Genomic DNA, 19,147 nt, shown 5'->3' on the forward strand with positions numbered 1-19,147 from the left:
GGAATTGATTGAGTCCATTGATGTTGGAAGATATTAATGACCAGTGATTGTTATTTCCTCTTATTTTGATGTTGAATGTGTGTGTGTGTATGTGTGTGTGTATGTGTGTGTGCTTCCCTTATTTTGTTTTTACTAGTGTGAAATTATTATTCCCTGTGTTTTCTTGTGTGTAGTTAACCTTCTTGGTTTAGAGTTTTCCTTTTAGTATTTTCTGTAAGGCTGGATTTGTAGATAGATATTGTTTAAATTTGGTTTTGTCTTCAAATATCTTATTTTCTCCTTCTATGGTGTTTGATAGTTTTGTTGTGTATAGTAGTCTAGGTAGGCACCTATGGTTTTTTTAGAGGTTCCAGGATATTTGTCTAGACCCTTTTAGCATTTACAGTCTCTGTTGAGAAGTTAGGTGTGATTCTGATAGGTCTGCCTTTGTATGTTATCTGGATTTTTCCCTTATCGCTTTTAATATTCTTTCTTTGTTCTATATATTTTATGTTTTGATTATTATGTGCCAGGGGTTTCATTTCTGGACAGTTCTAGTTGATGTTCTATAAAGTTCTTGTATGTTTATAGGCATCTCTTTCTTTAGGTTGGAGCTGGGACTCAACACCTTCTTCTGTTCTTATCATTCTTAGGTTAGGTCTTTTCCTGGATGTTTCGTTTCAGGGTTGGGAAGGAGGAAGGGTTCTAGGACTTGTATGGGACTTGAAGCATCCAGAAGCAGGTGAGGAAGGCAAAACTCTGCTCTCCTGTGTCCCTATCACTGCACTTTCTAAAACCAACTATTTATATCTATTCAGCTGACTATCTTCACAGACATCATCATCACGCATTAGTGCAATAGCATGAAAATATGGTCTCATACGTTCTTGACTTGTTGACATCAGACTTCCAGCTCTGGGAGATCAGCTAAGTTGCTCATACCACTTGCCACCCTTCCCTGTTTCTCCAAATACCACCCTCGTGGTTCCTCTGCAAGCTGTCAGTAGACGCCCAAGTCACATACCTCATTTGTGTTAAAGGCTAGTAAGTTTAAGCATCATCAGCTGACCTCTTCCCTTGGTGAAAACCACTGATGCTTAAGAGCCTGTCCTTGAGACCACAAGAGAAAGACAAAGGAGAAAGAAAAAGAAAGAAAAGAAAAGAAGAAGTTCCTATTTCCTAGAGGAGACATTAAAGATATTTAATGGGCTCAACAAGTAAAGGCACTTGCTGCCAAGGCTGGTGACCTGAGTGTGATTCCTGGGTCCCACATGGTAGGACCACAAGTTGTCCTCTGACTTCTATGTATGCAATAGAAGATATATGCATGCTTACTCAATAAACAAACACATGTAACTTCAAAATTACTCATGGAAAGATATCACATTCCTACTGGAGAGGACATAGATACGATTGTGAACAGTACTCAGTACTCTAATCAGACAGAACCAGTCTGATGACAGCCCTTGCTGGGATCAGAGGATCCCAATATCAGTGGTCTGACCTCTTCTTAGAGGCTGGAGAAAAGCAGAAATCTACCTCTCAAACTAGTACCATAACTAACCCTTTCACACTCTTTCTAAAATGAACGCCATTATATTTTGTGTGACACATTTTTTTAAAATAATTATTTCTTTAATATAGCTGTCTTCAGATACACCAGAAGAGGGCATCAGATCCCATTACAAATGGTTGTGAGCCACTATGTAGTTGCTGGGAATTGAACTCTGGACTTCTGGAGGAGCAGTCAGTGCTCTTAACAGCTGAGCCATCACTCCAGCCCCTTTATTATATTTTTTTAACTGTGCATGAGTGTGTCTGTGCATATATGTGGATGTACATGAATGCAGGTGTCCAAAGAAGCCTGAGGTGTTGAATTCCTCTGGAACTGAATTACAGGCAGGTTTTAGCCTGCCTGGGTCCTAAGTGCTGGGATAAATGGCAAGCACTGCCACCACCAGACTCCTATTATTTTTAAATTATTTATTTTTATTTTATGTACATTGGTGTTTCGACTGCATGTATGTCTGTGTGAGGGTGTCAGATCCCCCAAAACAGTAGTTACAGACAGTTGTGAGCTACCATGTGGGTGCTGGAAATTGAATCCAGGTACTTGGGGAAAAGCAGTCAGTGCTCTTAACCACTGAGTCATTTCTTGTCATGAGTCATAGCTTGTGCCATGAATTTTGAAAGCAAGAAATCTAGAAGAGTTGGTGAGGTGTTTCCTTTTTTATTTTTAAATTTTTAATTGTTTATGTGTATGACTGTTTTGCCTAGCCACATGTATGGACACCACATGAATGTGTCCGGTGCCTGAGTAGGCCAGAAGAGGATGTCAGATTTCTGGAACTGTTGTGAGGTACCACAGGAAGTCAAACTCAGGTCCCCTGTAAGAGCAACAAATGATCTTAATTGGGGGTAGGGTGCATCTCTCTATTTCAAGTTGATTAGGATTTTGCAGGTACCAAAACTAGCATCTCTGAAAAGTCAGTGACCAGGCAAGCTCCAAGGATGTTGTTATGTAACAATTTCCTCTGAATTCAAACCTTCCATCATGGAAGGAAACTTCTTAAGACCTAGGATTTAATAGGAAAGTGAAATAACAGGATATTTTAGGCAGGATGTGTAGAAGGAGGTGAAACAACAGGGGAGGTAAAACACTCCTTTCTTCATGGAAACTCATTAACATGGGAAATAAACAACTCAACTTCAGGAAGTCCCTGAAACCAGCCAAATTCACTAAGTTCCTCTTTCCTTGTTGAGGGAGAGACCCTCTCAGACAAGCAAAGCTATAAAGAAGACTCTCGGACAAGCCCAATTGCTTAGGGGAGGTTCAGACCATACAGCCTGGATGATGCAGAATTAGCAGAGCTGCCCACAAGAGGCATAGACCTGCAGGGAAAGGACTCTCTGCAACCTGTCAAGCCTGCAGGTAATCAGTGTGTTCCAGGTTCCCAGCTTTTTTGATCTGTCAGCTCTCTTTGAATCAGTTCTGCTCCTATAAGTAACCCCTCATCCATGTTCCTATAAATTGTTTCAATAAAACACATTAGTTCTCCAAGTTGGACTTCGGTGGTATTTTGGTCTCTTATTGATCCTCTATCTGGACTGAGGAGATGTCTGCTCTTATCTCTCCACCGCCCCAGGAATAGTGCCACAACAGATGCCATCAAAAAACAACAACAATAACAACAGCAGCAGCAACAACAAAACAACAACAACAACATCAAAACCCTCAAGACATCAAGGATGACCTCATTCAGATTGGCCTTGCTAGAATACCAGGTACATCCTTAGTCACAGGTTTTGGAGGATACCATGTGTAGATCATTAGGCAGTGAGGTACATTGGAAACTGCCATGGTTAATGGCAATCCTCTCCTGGTATAGATATGTAAACTGAATACATTTAGGCCATGGTCTCACTGGGACAGGGACTGTCTGTCATCTTTTAGAGTACACTGAGAATGCCATAAACACGTGCAAATACCACCCAATAAACTTAACCTCTGACATTTACTTGCTGTAAAATTAAATTCTTACCTAAATTCTGGTGGATTGACTCATAAAGATTTTTGTTAAGCTCAAGAGTTAATACTGCAGCTCACAAAATAAGGTTATGTGAAAATAATTACTGTGGGAGTCATTTGCCACTTCTCTGAAGCAGAGAAAAACAAGAGAGAAAAGTCTGCCTGTCAGGCAGAGTCAAGGCAGGTCAGGGTCTGCTGGCAGATTTCTCGGCCTGCTGAGGCATGGGATGATAAGAGAAGATGCACTTGAGGCTCAAGGTGAGGTGCTGAAGATTCTATTGACCTCGATGGAAGGAGTGGGAGGGGGTCTTTTGGATGGGAACAAATGTCTTATGTGTATATCTCAGTAATTATTTCTGTTAGCCTATGGCTTCCTGTGGTAAGGTAGTAAGAAAAGGCCATGAGAAACACTTGCAGCTGGCTTGGTAATGACCTGCAGCCCTCCTCTCTGTCTTTTGCATCCTTTTTTCTATCTCTCCTATAATCATCTGCACCCCCCCCCCCAGTCAGAGGGCTGTTTGACTCCCATGGGTGCATCCGGTACAAATTACCATTTGTTCATCTCAGCGATTACTTTGTTTCATTTGCTTAGAGAATTAGTCATAATCGCTATGATTTTGGGACATAACTCCTTCCTTGATCAAAATGAAGTGATAGGCTGGGAGTGGTTTCACACGTCTTTAGTCCCAGCACTTGGGAGACAGAGGCAGACAGATCTCTCTAAGTTTGAGGCCAGCCTGGTCCACAAAGAGAGTCCAGGACAGCCAATGAGAGCTCCAAAAATGTTGAGAATGAGAAACTTTGTTTCCTAGGAAAATGAACAAGGTTCCTCGGGGGCCACAAACAGTGGATCATTAATCAGTGATGGTCCTGACACTGGACCTGAGTATGGTTTCTGGGGCATCTAGCTGAAGGAGATGAGGCTGGAGCTGTCAGTTCTTGAAATTCTTTAAGGCCTCGCCAAAACTGATAAGACCAACATAGCAACCAATCAAAATTGTACTAATGTTGCTGCTGTACTTGTAGCCAATCATATTAGAGGTTACCTAACCCTTCTAGAAAATTCTCCTAGCAGTATATAAAAAGGGGGCCTGCAAGCACCTCTGGTTGTCACTATTGTGAGAAATGGCTGACCCCCACATGTTGGTGGTTTCTGTAGTAGAAATGTTCTTTGCCTTTGCATACTAATGGGGTCTAGGGTCATCCTTCAGCGATTCTTGGACCCTAACACCAGGACTACACAGAGAAACCCTGTCTTGAAAAACAAAAAACCAAAACAAAAAGGTAATGGGATATACTGTTTTTATAACACATGTTAACATTAATGTATACTCACAGCAGTAAGACTAAGGCAGCAGGAAGACTCGGCCTGGCCATTTTCTTACCAAATGTGTAATGAGCTTGCCCCAGAATAATGCGTGTTCCTATTCACTGAGTGCTGCTCCACACATATTACTAGGAAAGCATCTGGGCACCTGCAGGGTGGAAAGGCTGCCTTGAGTGACCTAGTGTTTTAGAAACTAAGGTGTATTCTCAGGAGAAACTGACATGTTTTTAAGCATTGAATAATACAGATTAAGGATCGTGTGATCTGCTTTGTTAACAAAACTGATGACAGTATTCTGATAAGCCTGGACACTTGGGAGAATTCCGCAGAACTGGACTGTAATTACTGTGAGCTGTGGAAGAAAGTATGTTTCCCCTCGAGTCTGGAGACGTGAATTCCTAGCGTAGGTATCAAGGATGACACTCACAGAAGACAGCCCAAAGACACTCAGTAGCCAGTGCTGCTAACATCGCAGGGAAGACACTCACCAGTGCAGAGATGTGCAGACTCGAAGGCAGCAATACTGGCTTTGAAATAACAAAGGCATTTGTAGCTGGGCATAGTGGCAGATGCCTTTAATCCTAGCCCTTAAGAGGCAAAGACAGCCAGATATCTGAGTTCCAGGCCAGTTCAGTCTACAGAGTGAGTTTCTGGACAACCAGGGCTACACAGAGAAACTGTGTCTCAAAAAGGGGGGCATTTGTAACTTAGAAAAACAAGTCAATGATATGATACTCACCAAAATAACCATCTTCCTTCTCCACTGTGTAAAGAAAGCACCATCAAACCAGACATTCTTATTTTAGGTTATATTACTAAATATTCCTTTAAAGTTATTTGTGTAGAGGTTGGAAAGAAAAATGGACTTCAGTGATTAAGAGTGGTGGCTGCTCTTGCAGAAGTCTCCAATGTGGCTCCCAGTATGGGTAAAATGGGTGGCTCACAATTGCCTATAATTCTATCTCCAGAGGACACAATGTCCTCTTTTGGTCTCCATAGACAAGCACACACACTCGCGACACACACATATACACACACATACACATAAATAAATCTTTAAGTTGTCTTTACAGATGTAAGAAAATCAGCCTTTTCTATCAAACACTTTAGGAAAACTTGTGTTTAATAATTTTGATCTTCTCCACTTTTTCCTTCAAAGCCCAGTACACACAACCCTGCAACATTCCAGGAGCACGGACCCTTCCCATGTGGCACAGCTTGTGGCACAGCCTGCAGCACATGAAACTTCGAAGTCCGCCCCACAGTGACACACTTCTTCCAGCAAGGTCACACCTCCTAATAGTGCCATTCCCTCTGGGTCTAAGGGGCCAATTATAGTCAGTCTACCACAACCATCATTATCAATATCATCAATTTCTTTTTTTTTTTTTTGGTTCTTTTTTTTGGAGCTGGGAACCGAACCCAGGGCCTTGCGCTTCCTAGGTAAGCGCTCTACCACTGAGCTAAATCCCCAGCCCCATCATCAATTTCTAGTAAAGAAATCTAGGTGTTCTTTGTTCTGCCAGTCACTTTTATAAAAACATGAAAAAGATTACAAACAAATTTTCTCATTTTGGGCCTTTCCCTCAACTGTCTTTAGTAAAATAAGAACGTTGTTGCCAATGGCAGACATGTTAAAAACCTGCAGACTGGGTTTCTAGCTGGTGCCCAAACCTCGCTGATCCCAGCCCACAGCTCCTGCTCCTAAACCCTGTAGGAGAGAGAGCTGATTGCCCAGACCTGTGGGCAATCCTGAGACTGCAGGGCAGGAGAGACCGCCTCTTCTGCCCACCTTTGCCCACATCCCTGGCCCAAGAGGAAACTCTATATGGCCTCTGGGCACAGGAAGATAGGGGCAGTCAAGCTGCAGGACTCCTGTGGTCCAGACTGCGCCCGGATCTGAAAGGGCCCGGTCAAACAGCTCCCTGCACCCAAATCCCATGGGAGGGAGAGCTAGACCTTCAGAGGGGCAGAAACACTGGGGAAACCAGAGGAGACTACTCTCTGCCCACATTTCTGACTCTAGAGGAAAATGCCTAACACCATCTGGGCCCCCTGCGCACAGGGACCCAGGAGAAGTAGGGGCAGGCCCTTCTGGTTCCTGCCCACGGAAACAGCTGAAGAAGACGAGTAGACAGGAAAGACTACATGCCTGAAAGCAGAACACTCTGTTCCCATTACTGGCTGAGAGAAAACAGGAAAACAGGTCTACAGCACTCCTGACACACAGGCCTATAGGACAGTCAAGCCACTGTCAGAAATAGCAAAACAAGGTAACGTCAGAGACAACCTGATGGCGAGAGGCAAGCGCAGAAACCCAAGCAACAGAAACCAAGACTACATGGCATCATCACAGCCCAATTCTCCCACCAAAGCAAACACTGAATATCCAAACACACCAGAAAAGCAAAATCTAGATTTAAAATCACATTTGATCATGATGATGGAGGACTTTAAGAAAGACATAAAGAACTCCCTTAGAGAAACACAGGAAAAAAGACAAGTAGAAGCCTATAGAGAGGAATCACAAAAATCCCTGAAAGAATTCCAGGAAAACACAAACAGGAGCCAGATGTAGATCTCTCCTGAGACACACAGCCAGAATACAGCAAATACAGAGGCGAATGCCAGCAGCAAACCACTGAACTGAGAACAGGACCCCCGTTGAAGGAATCAGAGAAAGGACTGGAAGAGCTGGAAGGGGCTCGAGACCCCACATGAACAACAATGCCAAGCAACCAGAGCTTCCAGGGACTAAGCCACTACCTAAAGACTATACATGGACTGACCCTGGGCTCCAACCTCATAGGTGGCAATGAATAGCCTAGTAAGAGCACCAGTGGAAGGGGAAGCCCTTGGTCCTGCCAAGGCTGGATCCCCAGTGAATGGGATTCTTGAGGAGAGGGAGGATGGGGAGGGGAACACCCATATAGAAGAGGAGGGGGAGGGGTTAAGAGGATGTTGGCCTGGAAACAGGGAAAGGGAATAACATTTGAAATGGAAATAAGAAACACCTAATTTAATAAAGATGGGGAAAAAAACCTTAAGTCTAATCTTTTCCTAACCTTTTTGATATAATTATAATTACTGTACATAAGAAATATAATTCCATATTAAAAGGAAACAAATACTATTATATAATTTGTCTTCAGGTAAATCAGAATGCAATGCATTCTAGAAATTACAAAATAATGATAAAGTAACATTTGTAAAGCATTTTCATTGTATAGATTTTTTTCTTTTATTGGATATTTTCTTCACTGACATTTCAAATGTTATCCCCATTCCTGGATTCCCCTCCGGCAACCCCCTGGACCATCCCCCCTTCCCCAGCTTCTATGGGGGTGGTCCCAAATCCACCCAACCACTCCCTCCCTCCTTGACACTCTGGCATTCCCCTACACTGGGGCATCAGCCTTCGCAGGACGAGGGCCTCTCTTCACATTGATGCCCAACAAGGCCGTCCTCTGCTACATGTGCAGCTGGAGCCATCACTCAAGGAGCACTCTTTGGTTGGAGATTTAGTCCCAGAGAGCTCTGGGGTGTCTGGTTGGTTGATATTGCTCTTCCTATGGGGTTGCAAACCTCTTCAGCTTCAGTTTTTTCTAACCTTCCCCATTGGAGACCCTGTTCTCAGTTCAATGGTTGGCTGTGAGCATCCACCTCTGTATCTGTCATGCTCTGGCAGAGCCTCTCAGAAGACAGCTATATCAGGCTCCTGCCACTATGCACTTCTTGGAATCCCCAATAGTGTCTCGATTTGGTGACTGTATGTATATGGGATGGATCCCCGGAGGGGCAGTCTCTGGATGGCCTTTTCTTCAGTCTCTGCCTTGCTGCGCACCAGTGGGAGGATAAGCCCTTGGACCCCCTACTACAGAGGAATGTCAGTGCAGCTAATTGGGAAGGTGTGTGTGTGGATGGGTGGATGGGTGGGGGAGCGCCCTCATAGAAGAAGGGGGAGGAAGGATGGGATAAGGGGTTTATGGACGAGAAACCAGGAAAGGGGATAACATTTGAAATGTAAATAAAAAATATGATTAAAAATGAAAAATAAATAATAGCAACAACAACAAAACCCCTGCAGACTATGATAGCTGCTCAGGAGGCCCTGGAGGTGCCGTTGCATAGCTCTGTGGAGACACGAGGCCCAGAGGCACAGTCTCTAGCACTTACGTGAAAATCCAGCATATCTATCAAAGGAATGAAATCCTCAGTTAAGTTTTATTTTTCAAATAATTTTCAATTAAATGTTGGAAAAATGAGACCATAACATCTTGGAAAAGATATTTTAAAGTCATGAAGACAATAGTCTTAAATAAGGTGCACCAGCCTTTCGTTACACTTCTAAAATTTGTTTTTGAAACCAGCTTGCCATTCCTTCGTGTTGGACAGCCAGTCCCTACCGATGGTAGACTTACACCCCAGAAGGTCGTAAGAATCATGGTAGTGAGGGGCCCGGCAAACAGTGCTTTGAACGTGGAGGCAGAAGCAGCTTGCTACACCCACCACATAGACTCACAAAGCGTCTTTTCAGTGTGTCGTCTTATTGCGCAGAAATCCAACAAGACATTTGCCAGCTAAGCACAAATGTGAAGTCCCCACACTGGATTGAGTTCTTTAAGTGGTTCATCTTTCCTTCTTCATCAGCTAGAGTCCCAAGAGACCGATGGCTGAAGCTCAGCTGTATTCTTGTAGTCCACCATTTTCAGAATTTATGAAACTCACCAACCAGCCTTTGCAGAGTTTCAAACCCACTGCAAGGCTGAGCTGAACACAGTCCACAGGAGTCCTGAACTGACATCGACTGACATGAGACTAGGACAGCGCAGAGGAGGGTAAACCTCACCACAGCCAAGCACTGTAGCATCGCAAGGCCCTGCCCGGCTTGGTCAGTGAAGGAACGCAATTTTAGGCTTATGTCACCCTGACTAAAATGATGGCTGCACCATGCCGCCGACATAAAGCTACTGCGTTGTTTCCAGACATAGCTTCTGCCAGCAAAACAAATGCAAGTTTAAGCTCTGTTGTCTCCACAGAGGCTGTCCAACTGTCTGTTCTTTAAAGCCATAATAAGGCCATTGGATGACACACTAGTTATGACCCATTTTTACTTGAAAAAAATATAATTAGGAAAAATAGATCTATTTCTGTTGCATCAAAAGGCTTGTTTGGTGACTAATTGTATTGGCAACAGACTGCAGTGTCAACAGTCTCCTGCAAATGTATGTTGATTAAATGCATTTAGACATCCGTGTAAGACACACTCTGTATGTTCAATATGGTATTAGACATGGGTGGAAAACAACAGTAGATGTTTAATTCTTCCAAGCAGGAGACATGAGTTTGCTAAAATCCTTGGCCTCCGCAGCAGTATTATTAATCAGCGTGTTTGACGAACCAAAGCTATAAGGTTTGTGAGTGAAATTCTAGAAGGAGCATCAAACTAGAACAGGATATGGGAGCCAAATGGAAAACATGAACCAAGGAAAGAAAAACGTTACGCTAGCTGGTCTCAGTTTAGTCTTTGAAGTCAGTTCAAGTCCCGCATGCTTTAGTTCTGATGTCATCGTAAGCTGGTGGATACAAACAAGGGCTCAGAAACAGCTTTTGTAACTTCTGGACCGACTGCACATGGATCAATTTGCTGATGGCTATCATGATTACGCAGCGGCCTTTGCAGAGTTACATTTGAATGAAAATAGTCGCTCTCAGCCGGATGAAGTATTTTAATAGAGAATTGCCAAAAAGAAAAACCATGCTTCCACCTCGAACCTCCTCACATACACCAAAGACTTCCCATGTAGGGGACATTTTGTTACTCCGAGAGCCTGGCTCTCCTAACAGCCGTAATGCATAAACTCTTGCGTGCAAGCGCATTCTTCCCGCCTGATGACATGTTCTCTGACTTGTCATCTGTCACATTTCACATTCTAGCTAACGAGAGGATTGCTTGTCTTTGCACAAGAATATTTTTCTGAGAAGAGATAATTCTCTTGATTTGAAAAGAAGAAAAAAAAGCCCTATGTTTCTAGCTAGATGGGGATTTCAAATACACATGGTATCAAGGCTATAATGGATAAGAGGTATTCAGTTAAAAGCACGGTTCTTTGGTGCTGACAAGCCTTAAGAATAAATAGTATATAAGATGAAAGTGTGCAGTGATTGTTTTTTATAATAATCCACTTAAAATCTTTAGATGAAATGAGTGTTACTGTTACAGCTTTTCTTTCTTTCGTGTGTGTGTGTGTGTGTGTGTGTGTGTGTGTGTGTGTGTGTGTGTTGTATGTAGTGTTCTTGGAGACAAGGTCTCATAAGCAGCCTTCATTAATCTCAAACAACAACACTTCTGCTCCTACCTCCTGAGAGCTGAGACTACATGTGGATACCACCCTCCTCAGCTATAAAGTGTGACTCTGTGGAGGACATCTTCTCTTCTTCTGATGACAAACAAAAAAAATCATAATAAATGGTACTCTAAACTAAAAAAGAAACAACAGTTTTAACTGAAAATACTGTAGTCTTCATATAGTTTGATGCTAATTGGAAGTCAATTTTCTGTAGAATATGTATCAATAATGAGATGGTTTAACTAAGAAATACAACATTACACTTGATCTTAGCCAAAAGGCTGAGAAGGGATGAAATACAACATTAAAGAGATAAACTGTGCTACACATAGTGCAGAGTCACCTGGGGAAGTACTGTTACATTTATCAGGGTGGCCCACAGAAGAAAAGAATTGCACTGTCATCATTTTGTGGAGGTGATTATAAAGTTACAGCTTCTCAAACTACTGAGTATCTAATCAAACATGCAACCCCAAACTGCAACATGGTGGATAAATACTAACAAGATATGTGGCAAGACAAGAAAGAAAATGAAGCCAATTTAGTTGAGGAAAAAAAACAGGGGTAGTTTTAAAGGGATAGTTTTGAAACGGAGTGTGAGTTTGGTAATGTTGAGAGAAGGGAGGCAGAGATGGGAAGGCACAGAACTGCCACCATCTGCTGGAGCTGTAGGTGACTTCAGAGTCCAGTAGGTAGTTGGCAGCTTCCCCAACCAATGATGCAACCTTAGCCTCAGCGTGAGGTTAGCCCTCATGCAGTTCTTGCTATCGTGCATGAATTATTCCAGTTTTCACAGCAATCCTGGCCCAACTTATAACCTCACCGGGAGCAAAACATCTACTCTAGACAAGCAGAACTGTCACATTATGGTAGCTGGGTGGATGTGTGTGTGTGTGTGTGTGTGTGTGTGTGTGTGTGTGTGTGTGTGTGTGTGTGTGTGTGTGTCTGCGTGCATGTGTGCATAAACAATGTTTAAAGACTCTCAAATGCCAGAGTCTTTAAACTATTTGTATTAAGTAAGATTCTGTAATTTTTCTTTAAATAAGTGTCTAGAATTCTGTGGAGGTTGTTTTTGTCAATATTTTTTTGTTTCTTTTTTTGTGAGATAAAATTCAACCTTAAGCAAAACAACCCCCGCCCCTTGCTAGAAGCTCCACATTTGATTTGTCAAACACCTTATTTTATACTCTCTCTTAAAGGTAGGATGATAAAGAAGCCAAAGAGAATGCCTGTGTCCATGGACAGGGAGGGAGAGGAAGCTGTGAGCTCACCAAGGACTTGTTTATGTGAGGAAGGTGGAGTGCTGTGGGGTGACACTGATGTCCAACCAGAGGGAAATCAGAGAGTTTGAGAAGTGTGGAGGGTCACATGTGGTAGTCACAATTAACCTGCGTCCAGGGACCCTGGAGGGCCAACGAGACTCATTCATTCTCTGAGGCATTTGGTTTTGACTCCTAGGTTTTTTATCCTCGTCTTTTTGATTTCTAGACGGCATCTAAAGCTGGCAGAGTAGCCTTCCATGGGGTTTATGCACATTGCACAGCTTGTTTTGAATTCAAGTTTGGGGGCCTGGTGGTTGTTTCAGAAATTGAAAAATTATAGCATTTTCAAGCCAGGTTAGTAGTTTTGTTGCGAATAGAATCCCATCAAAATTTTGGCTTTCACTTAATATCAGTTTCAAGTCAAAATCTCTTCTGATTAGTGTTCAAGCAGCCAGCGTAGTGTTCTTGCTTGATTTTGTGTAGCGTATTTCTTACTTTAATTGTGTCCATTTTAAGGACTTCTAAAACAATTGGTTAGAATAAAAATGATAGTCATTTTGACAGGGATGTTTTGAGAGAGGCTTTCTGGGCTCTTGGCCCAGAGCTTGACCCAAAGCTAGTGTGTCCTGAGCCAGTGGCTGAATAGATTCAGGGAAAATGTGAACGAGCTCTCAAGAATAGGAAGGCTTCCAAGGGAGGAACACTGTGACACTGTCCTATGCAGGCATCTTTTCCTGGCCTTGTCTGTCTGGTTGTGAACCTAAGCTTCAAAGGCTGGGCCACTTCTCCAGCCCTCTCTTATGGGTCTTACGGCAGGAATGGGAGAGTGAAATTATCTTTGTTGAGACTGGTCACTGAGTAAAATGTTGGGTAAGCCAGCAAGGAGTCTACATGCCCTGCTCATGCTGGTCAGTCTGATCAAACAAAACTCATTAAAATCAAGAAGCACATTTCATCGAATGCCCAAATATAGCACAATTAGAATTTAATCAGTCGTCTGAATACACACACAAAATCAGATTAAAGACAATGAGGCTAACTGAAGTATATAGCTTTGCTAACTGCAAGGAATTGAATTTAGTAACCTTAGGGAGGAAAAGGTTCATTTGGTTTACAATCTCAGGGTACAGCCATCATTTTCAGGGAAGTAAAGGCAGGAACTCAAGCAGCTGGCCACCTCTCATCCACAATGAAGAGCAGAGCGAAAGTCAAGGATCACTTGGCTTCTCCAGCTTCTCCTGTCTGGTTCAGATCAGGGCCCACCCGCACTGCTGGTAGCTGTGTGAACCGTACCTGGCTCATGCCTACAGGGCCATGGGATTCTTGAGCTGGGTAGGTCTGTGTTGCATGGACAGTTCACACTAAGCGAGAGGTGCATCACTGCAGTGAACGTCTTAGATGAACAGCATTTACCTTCTAGGGATTTAATCCTGGAGCCATTTTCCTTTTCCCCAACAACTATTTGTACACATCTGCTTTTTTTTAGATTCTCTATGTAAAGTTCTAGAATACACGTAAACAGCTGTAGCTGAGCTGTGAAACATTACTCAGCCTGGCTGATTCTGCTCTCATGCAATGAATTGACTATGACCATGGAGAGAAGTCAGTGATTTCTGTGGCTGCGTGTTGATCCATGTCTGTGAGAAAGCAGGAGTAGCAGATCAGGAGGAAGTGTCCTAGTACAGAGCAAGATATTCATGGCACCACTTACCTCGCAAGGCATTTAGAAAGGAGCATATCATGTGCGCTCTTAGAATGCTTATCCTGAGAGAAACGCTTTTCCTCAGGAGAAAGAGATAAATTAAGGTTCAGATTCAAGGTAATGAGGATCTAGAATAAGGTGATTATCCAACAAGAGAGAGGAATGGAGAAGAATTCAAAGGCATTAAGAAGAACAAGTAGACCAGGACCAGACACACACGTGGGCCAGGGTCAGGCACACACGTGGACCAGGGTCAGGCACACACATGGACCAGGGTCAGACACACACATGCACCAGGGTCAGGCACACACATGGACTAGGGTCAGGCACATACATGGACCAGGACCAGACACACACGTGGGCCAGGGTCAGGCACACACATGGACCAGGACCAGGCACACACATGGACCAGGGTCAGGCACAAACATGGACCAGGACCAGGCACACACATGGACCAGGACCAGACACACACGTGGGCCAGGGTCAGGCACAAACATGGACCAGGACCATGCACACACATGGACCAGGGTCAGGCACACACGTGGACCAGGACCAGGCACACATGTGGGCCAGGACCAGACACACACGTGGGCCAGGGTCAGGCACATACGTGGACCAGGACCAGGCACAAACGTGGACCAGGACCAGGCACATACATGGACCAGGACCAGACACACACGTGGGCCAGGACCAGACACACAGGTGGGCCAGGGTCAGGCACATACATGGACCAGGACCAGACACACACGTGGGCCAGGACCAGACACACAGGTGGGCCAGGGTCAGGCACATACATGGACCAGGACCAGACACACACGTGGGCCAGGGTCAGGCACACACATGGACCAGGACCAGGCACACACATGGACCAGGGTCAGGCACAAACATGGACCAGGACCAGGCACACACATGGACCAGGGTCAGGCACACACATGGACCAGGACCAGGCACACACGTGGGCCAGGACCAGACACACACGTGGGCCAGGACCAGACACACACGTGGGCCAGGGTCAGGCACACACATGGACCAGGACCAGGCACACACATGGACCAGTGTCAGGCACACACGTGGGCCAGGGTCAGGCACATACATGGACCAGGACCAGACACACACGTGGGCCAGGACCAGACACACAGGTGGGCCAGGGTCAGGCACATACATGGACCAGGACCAGACACATACATGGGCCAGGACCAGACACACACGTGGACCAGGGTCAGGCACATACATGGACCAGGACCAGACACACACGTGGGCCAGGGTCAGGCACATACATGGACCAGAACCAGGCACACACATGGACCAGGACCAGGCACACACATGGACCAGTGTCAGGCACACACATGGACCAGTGTCAGGCACACACATGGACCAGTGTCAGGCACACACATGGACCAGTGTCAGGCACACACATGGACCAGGACCAGGCACACACATGGACCAGGGTCAGGCACACACGTGGACCAGTGTCAGGCACACACGTGGGCCAGGGTCAGGCACATACATGGACCAGGACCAGACACACACGTGGGCCAGGGTCAGGCACATACATGGACCAGGGTCAGGCACACACATGGACCAGGGTCAGGCACACACATGGACCAGGACCAGACACACATGTGGACCAGGGTCAGGCACACACACGTGGGCCAGGGTCAGGCACACACATGCACCAGGGTCAGGCACACACAGGGACCAGGACCAGGCACACACATGGACCAGGGTCAGACACACACGTGGGCCAGGGTCAGGCACACACGTGGACCAGGGTCAGGCACACACATGGACCAGGGCCATGCACACATGTGGGCACAAGGAAGGAAGAAAATTCTTCTGACGGCAGTGACTCAGTTCCATGCTTTGAAGAGCCAAAAATGAAGGTGAAGATAATTATTATACAAATTACATTCATTAACATCAATTCAATATTAAACTAATATCTGTTAACTGTAAGTATGCTAGTTATACAAACTGTCTAAAGAACTCTTGTGGAGAGCTTTGGGGGCCCATTCTAGGAATTGGGAAGGAATTTGACATTGGGCTGGGACAATGAAGCAGGCTCAAGGCAAATACAGCCGAGGAATGTATGGTAGTCCCTGTATCTTGGTCATTTGATAAACCCCTAGACACAGTGACCAGGAGGCTTTTATTGTCGTCTTTGACCACTTTGTTTATGCCTTAGGAATGTGTGTTCTTTGGATGTACCTAGAATGATATAACAGCAGGAAGAAAGGGGAGAGCCAGACCACCTCTCTGAGTTTAAGCTTCAGCACTGCCTGGGGTCATGTTATAGAGTTGTCTAATTGTCTTTAGGGTTTTTTGTTTGTTTGTTTTTGTTTTTGTTTTCCTGAATCCTTGCTCCCTTCCTGGAGAACCCATCAATTGACTGAGCTGGCTCAGTCAAATACTTAAAATACAGATGTTAAACATCAGGGCTCCACTCTCATGTGTCAAAAGCTTGGAAATCATTGTAACCACCCTTGCAACAGGCAAACAGCTCAACAGACAGGCAACAGTTCCTGGGTACATCAAAGAACTATGGTAATAGGGTCATCTCTAGCCCTAAGCTGTGGACAGGAAGGTAGGCAGGAACAGAGAGCCATAGCTTACCTGGTACACAGCCCAGAGCAGTGAGGCCGGCTACAGAGCTAGAACTCTCAGTGGCTCAACCTTAGGGATGGTCTCACTCTTCCTTGAGAGGCTTTTAATTTTATTGATTTATTTTTGTGTATGAGTGCTTTGTTTGAATGTGTGTTTGCATGCCATGTAGTACCTGATGTTTACAGTAGCCAGAAGAGGGAGTCAGATGCCCTGAGACTGGAGTTACAGACAGCTGTAAGCCACCATGGGGCACTTGGACTTGAAACCACATTCTCTGGTGCGCTAACTGCTGCACCATCTCTGTGGCTGCATTTCCTTGAGTTTTACCCCCTTGGAAACTCCACGCACTGCTGGGAGTGGGGAGTAAATCGACCAATGTGACATTACTCAGTGCACTGTGAGCCAGACTGGCCACTAAAGGCACAACTGTACCAGAACTGTACTGTAACATAGGAGGAGTTCACTTTGTTTGTTGTGCTGTGTTTCTGTTTTTGTTCTGTTTTTGCTTTTCTTAAACCAATGCTCCAGCAAGCCTCGAAGAAGAGAATCACTCAGTTCAGGCTCATTAAAACACTGAGACCTGACCATGAGACTAAACATGTTTCTTTCTTCCCACTTAATGAGGTTTAACAAGAGCTTCAAGCCTTCCATACTCCTGAGGAGGCTTCAGGAAAACCAATAACATCGAAGACAAAAATAAGAGCATAGAGAAAATTTCAGACTCTTCTACCACAGTAAGTTCAGAATCGCTGCCAGTCAGATAAACAGCTCACAGTTTTATCCATCACCGTCTCTGATACCATGGAGATCATGTCTTACTTAAAATTTATAATACACTCAGCACAGTCCAGGCTTAGCAGCACCTGAACCAGAGATGGTAGGAATGTTGGCACTGCCAAGAGGAGAAGCGCACGATGACTGCATTTAACGATTAAGAGCTTCAGCTTTAAAAACTGGATGATAGCAGAGCAGTGGATCTTTAATCCCAGCACTCAGGATGCAGAGGCAGGGGGAATCTCTGCTTTTGAGACCAGCCTGCTCTACAGAGAGAGTTCCAAGTCAGCCAGAGCTACACAGAGAAACCCAGTCTTGGAAACAACAACATGGATGATGAATGTGTGTCACGAGGACAAAGGGAACAGAGTCGATAAATAGGGTTTTGGGTGGCCCATGAGCACGATTGGCAATGACACACTGGGACCAGCTTCAGGGAGACAGGTCAACTTCACTCGGGGTGAGTCGAAGGTTATGTAGTTTGGGGGAAAGGGATTATCCAGGTAGGCGAAGGTCATGGGTTGGAGGCGTAGGGTACTGGGAGCCCTCATCAGCATGGTGAAGCAGTGGTCTCAGACGCCAGCTGAACAGGTTCTTATTGGGAGAAAGGAAGCTCAACCAGCAACCTTAACCAAGGCTCCGTGACACTCCGAATGTATAGGCGTGTGGGGGTTTCAAACTCCTCAAAAACAGTCAGAGAAATCAAAGCCCTGCTGACAAAGGGAGTCCGCCATGTTACTCTGAGCTCAGAGGGCTATCCAGACAATAGTACATTTCGACATTAATCAGCCAGGGCAACAGGAAATGAGATCAGAATCATAAAGCAAGCACGGAGAAGAAAATGTCAAGGAAGAGTCAAATGGAAATGTGAGAAAAAAAAGAACAGTATCTCAGACAGGAAGACCATCTGAGGAATTTATCTAGAATAGACACTGATGAGGAGAGCCGTGGGGCTGAGCTTGAAGAGAGACCAGTGGAAGCTTCCAAACTGAGATGCAGAGAGGGAGAGAACAGTCTCTCAGGGCCAAGGGACAGGACTGAAGGTGGCCATGTGCAGGAGGGAGAGCAGAAGGCACAGGCTGGAGCAGAAGCTCTGTCACAAGGGGAAAAAGAAGGTGTGCAGGCTTCAATTTTCCAAAACCTACTTTTTTTCCATGTGAGAGAGGTTTACTGTGGGGGAAGAGGACCAAGGGCGTGACGGAGACAAAAGGGGAGAGAGCGAGGAGGGGGAGAAGAAACCTACTTTAATAAGGGTTTTTAAACACCCCAACCTCTCCTCCACCCCACCACCCACAGGAGGAGTGGAAAGAAAGGTTATTAGCATATGAGGGAAGTGGACATGTTTAGAAATGGTTCTTTGGGGGTAATTTCAGTCATCGCTGTCAGGATGTCAGCAGTTCAGTTCACTAGCAAACACCAAACAAGCTCAGCCCACCGCATCGGTGGGGATCTGTGGAAGTGGCAACAAGCTGCCAGCATATCATAAATTCATTGCCGAGTTATTCTCTATTGAAGTCGTGACAAGGGAAGATCGGCAACGAGATGTCAGGTGAACGAAACTGTGTGAGCCTTGTCAGCAAAGGCCACTGTCTGTGCTCTGTACTTAGATCCTTCCTAAAT

This window comes from Rattus norvegicus, chromosome 7, assembly GCF_021556685.1.
Source record: "Rattus norvegicus strain SHRSP/BbbUtx chromosome 7, alternate assembly SHRSP_T2T, whole genome shotgun sequence".
Classification (NCBI taxonomy): domain Eukaryota; kingdom Metazoa; phylum Chordata; class Mammalia; order Rodentia; family Muridae; genus Rattus; species Rattus norvegicus.